General features: G+C 48.0%; 1 pseudogene; it reads right to left on the reverse strand.

Moving 5' to 3' along the window:
* Positions 1-2,305: 2,305 nt before the first annotated feature.
* The window catches only part of LOC128309083 (uncharacterized), a 6,654-nt pseudogene continuing 3,959 nt past the window's right edge, over positions 2,306-5,000 (reverse strand).

Genomic DNA, 5,000 nt, shown 5'->3' on the forward strand with positions numbered 1-5,000 from the left:
GGAAAAATATTTTTTTCAAAATTTTTTGACTCACCGGGTAAAATCGAATTTACTTGGGAAAAATGTTCTAGCAGGGGCCCTCCCATACAAATTTTTTTCTTCTCAAAAATGATTTTCGTTTCACTTTTCATACTCAGGGGAGTCTAAAATTGATGTTTTGAGTCACCATGAAAAAAAAATTTTTTTTGACCCGAGCTTGTGTCGCGACCCAAAAATCGACTCACTTGGGAAAAATGTTCTAGCAGGGGCCCTCCCATACAAAAATTTTTTCTTCTCAAAAATGATTTTCGTTTCACTTTTCATACTCAGGGGAGTCTAAAATTGATGTTTTGAGTCACCGAGAAAAAAAAATTTTTTTGACCCGAGCTTGTGTCGGCGACCCAAAAATCGACGCACTTGGGAAAAATGTTCTAGCAGGGGCCCTCCCATACAAAAATTTTTTCTTCTCAAAAATGATTTTCGTTTCACTTTTCATACTCAGGGGAGTCTAGAATTGATGTTTTGAGTCACCGTGAAAAAAAAATTTTTTTGACCCGAGCTTGTGTCGGCGACCCAAAATCGACGCACTTGGGAAATATGTTCTAGCAGGGGCCCTCCCATACAAAAATTTTTTCTTCTCAAAAATGATTTTCGTTTCACTTTTCATACTCAGGGGAGTCTAAAATTGATGTTTTGAGTCACCGTGAAAAAAAAATTTTTTTTGACCCGAGCTTGTGTCGCGACCCAAAAATCGACTCACTTGGGAAAAATGTTCTAGCAGGGGCCCTCCCATACAAAAATTTTTTCTTCTCAAAAATGATTTTCGTTTCACTTTTCATACTCAGGGGAGTCTAATATTGAAGTTTTGAGTCACCGTGAAAAAATTTTTTTTTTTGACTCACCGGGTAAAATGGTCGCACTTGGTAAAAATGTTCTAGCAGGGGCCCTCCCATACAAAAATTTTTTCTTCTCAAAAATGATTTTCGTTTCACTTTTCATACTCAGGGGAGTCTAAAATTGATGTTTTGAGTCACCGTGAAAAAAAAATTTTTTGACCCGAGCTTGTGTCGGCGACCCAAAATCGACGCACTTGGGAAATATGTTCTAGCAGGGGCCCTCCCATACAAAAATTTTTTCTTCTCAAAAATGATTTTCGTTTCACTTTTCATACTCAGGGGAGTCTAAAATTGATGTTTTGAGTCACCGTGAAAAAAAAATTTTTTTGACCCGAGCTTGTGTCGGCGACCCAAAATCGACGCACTTGGGAAAAATGTTCTAGCAGGGGCCCTCCCATACAAAAATTTTTTTTTGACTCACCGGGTAAAATGGTCGCACTTGGTAAAAATGTTCTAGCAGGGGCCCTCCCATACAAAAATTTTTTCTTCTCAAAAATGATTTTCGTTTCACTTTTCATACTCAGGGGAGTCTAATATTGAAGTTTTGAGTCACCGTGAAAAAATTTTTTTTTTGACTCACTGGGTAAAATGGTCGCACTTGGGAAAAATGTTCTAGCAGGGGCCCTCCCATACAAAAAATTTTTATTTCTCAAATCGATCCGTGGTTTCACTTTTCATACTCTAGGGCCCATTTGCTTCAACTTTGGAAAAAATTTTCGATGATGAAAAATTTTCACCTTCGACGTCCATCGACCACTCGACCCGAACTTGGTACTTTTGTATGGAGGTACCCGAGTGGTGACTTTTTCATACAAAAATTTTTATTTCTCAAATCGATCCGTGGTATCACTTTTCATACTCTAGGGCCCATTTGCTTCAACTTTGGAAAAAATTTTCGATGATGAAAAATTTTCACCTTCGACGTCCATCGACCACTCGACCCGAACTTGGTACTTTTGTATGGAGGTACCCAAGTGGTGACTTTTTCATACAAAAATTTTTTTGCGAATACGTGTTCGTTCGCGATCATTAAGGCCATGAACCGCAAGTCCGCTGCGATAGAAATAGTGCATTGTAGTTACTCGACGAGAAAAAAAATCGGGACTTAGAAAAATTTTTGAAAGTCAAATCGTATTGACTTCCAACAACACCTGATAATAAACACACATTGCCTGTTGCACCACAGATCGCATTTGACTTAACAAATCGCCTGTTGGTACGCACATCACCATCGACTTTACCAATCGCGTTTCGCACCGCTAATCCCACTTGGCGTGGAGCCACGCACATAATGTTGCGAGGAGAGTATTAATCGGGACTTAGCGTTTTAAGCTCGCGAACACTCCACTATGGGAGTGCACGCAAGCACCAACTGTACACACACAACACAACAATCACTCTCGCGAACACTCCATTCCCAAAGTGAACGCGAGCACCAGCAAGCATGGGTCGCCTGAGAGGATCGATGCGAACGCATCTCTACAACTCGCAGCTCCCAGCCTGTAGTCCCGTCGTTTGCGGGCGGTCGAAGGTGTCGAAACTAGTTGTATCCACGGTCGACGGAAACACAGCCACCAGGGTTCCCTGTGGTAAGGTACTTCCACGTGCAGCGTGCTCCCGCCCGTTGCGGCTCAGTCTAGTGCTATAGCGGGGATGAGACGTCAGTGTGCGCGGGGCAGCACCGACGGATCTCGGAGGGTTGTTAAGCCCGCTAGCTTCCGATCACCTAATGGGTTTGAGAAGCGCTATCAGCTCGGATTGGATACGACCTTAGAGGCGTTCAGGCATAATCCAGCGGACGTAGCGTCATACCAAAGTCCGGTCGAACTAGTATTGAGCCAGTGGTCCGTACCTGTGGTTCCTCTCGTACTGCACAGGAATTCCGTTAAGATAGCGGCAAACAGCACACACCAGTAGGGTAAAACTAACCTGTCTCACGACGGTCTAAACCCAGCTCACGTTCCCTTGAAAGGGTGAACAATCCTACGCTTGGTGAATTTTGCTTCACAATGATAGGAAGAGCCGACATCGAAGGATCAAAAAGCCACGTCGCTATGAACGCTTGGCGGCCACAAGCCAGTTATCCCTGTGTGTGCGACAGCTGTCATAGCAGTGCTCGGACGTGCCTCTGTGTCGCTCCGGTTAAAAGCGGAAAATAAAGTGTAAAATCACCGGAAAAAGGACAGGAAAGTATTGAAAACTGCTCATTACGGTGCGATACAGTGATTTATGGCGCATTTCAATAGAAATTAGGACGATGTTCGCCTAAAAACGGTGTATAAAGTTTCCCCATATAGTTTGTATGGGAGACTTTAAGTGCTCAAAAAACGCATAAAAAACGATTGAAAACAGTGAGCGACGCGTTTAAAACATAGTGCTGCGGGTGATAAACAGTTATCATAGCGGTTGAAGTGAAAATTTATCACCAAAACGCGAAATAAGTGCGTGCAAAAATAGCGGCAAAGCGGCGTCAGGTGGATCGTCGCGTGTGGGTGTGCGCTCGAGCGACGCGTTGTGACAGCTCAGAGCTTCTGCTCCACAGCGCCACCTATCCGCGAGGTGGAGAAGCGCGTGGCGACAAAAGCTCCCGAGGCAGTGTATGCGGACGGTATACATTTAGGCGCGAACGCAACGCAGCGGAGACTTAAGCAGGACGGCAGACAGCGAACCCGAAAACAAAAATTTTTCTTTTGAAAACATTTTATTTATTTAATAAAATTTGTTGATTTTTGTTTGTTCTTGGGCGATCATCGTGGCGGTCCGCTGCTGGCGTCCCCCCGTGGAGGGGGAGTAAATCCAGCGTAAAGCGCGGACTCCTTCGGACTGGCGATGTCGTACAGTAGTCGGATCCTGCGGTCACGGTCGGGATCGACCGAGAGCCGGCCACCGGTGAGCTCGAAACCGGTGGTGATGCTCAGTCGAGTAACAGAAGGAAAGGCCACAGCCACGAGTGGTGTTGGCCGAACGAGTGGAGTTGGCACAGCCGTAGCAGCAGCGTCGGTAGTGTCGATGGAAAAGCTCATCGAGCGCTTGGAGGACCAACTGGCCCTCCTCAGAGCACAAATGACGGAGCAAGCGGAGCAGTTCCGCAAGGATTTAGCGGAGCTGCAAGAGAGTCATCGCCATGAGGTCCAGTACCTGCGCGATGAGAATCGTAAGGAGCGGGAGATGGTCTCCGGGCTCTTGACGCAGTTGGTGGCTGCGCAGTCGCAGCTGCAACAACAACAGCAGCAGCAGCAGCAGGCAGTGGGTGCGGTGACGGCTACGGTGGTGCCGTCTCCGGACCAGGAAGGCGGCTCCTGGGCCGAGGTGGTGCGCCGTAAGCCGGCACGCCAGCAGCCAGCCCAGCAGCAACAGCAGCAGCGTCCGCAGCAGGTGCAGCCGCGGACGAATCAGAAAGTGCACCAGCCAGGGAACCAGCAAGGTAACCGAGTGGCTGGACAGCATCAGCAGCAGTGGCAGCTGAAAGGCCAACTGTTAAACAACAGGAGCCCGGTGAAGAAGCCACGCAAGCGGCCTGATGTGATTGAGGTGAGGCCAACTCAGGGTGTGAGTTACTCTGAAATTTATAGATTGGTGCGTACGAGCGAGCAACTGGCCGAAGTACAACGGCAAATTGGTGTCGGGAAGCGGACGCCAAATGATACGTTGAAGCTGCCGCTAAGCCGCGACGTGGACAGTGAAGAACTGTGCCAACGGATTCGCGTGGCCATTGGCGAATTGGGAGAAGCATCCGTCCGCACGGAAATGTCACAAGTGTTGGTGACCAACATAGACTGCTTGGCGGACGAGCAACAGTTGCGTCGGGCGATGCTGACGGAGCTCGGCAAAGAGTTCACGATGGCAACCATCGACATGTGGGAGCGGCGAGATGGAACGAAGCGTGCGCGAGTACGTCTGCCTCGAAAGGATGCGGAGCATCTGGCCGGGAAGCGCTTACTTCTCGGGTACACCTCCTGCTCGGTGTGGGAGGTACCGAAAACGCCGCTGGCAAAGAAGCGGTGCTTCCGGTGTTTGGAGCGTGGCCACTTCGCAGAGAAGTGTTCGGGGGCGGACCGCAGCAAGGCGTGCATCCGGTGTGGCGTGGAAGGCCACAAGGCAATGAGCTGCACTGCTGATGTTTGC

The sequence above is a fragment of the Anopheles moucheti genome (genome assembly GCF_943734755.1).
Source record: "Anopheles moucheti chromosome X unlocalized genomic scaffold, idAnoMoucSN_F20_07 X_unloc_9, whole genome shotgun sequence".
Lineage (NCBI taxonomy): Eukaryota > Metazoa > Arthropoda > Insecta > Diptera > Culicidae > Anopheles > Anopheles moucheti.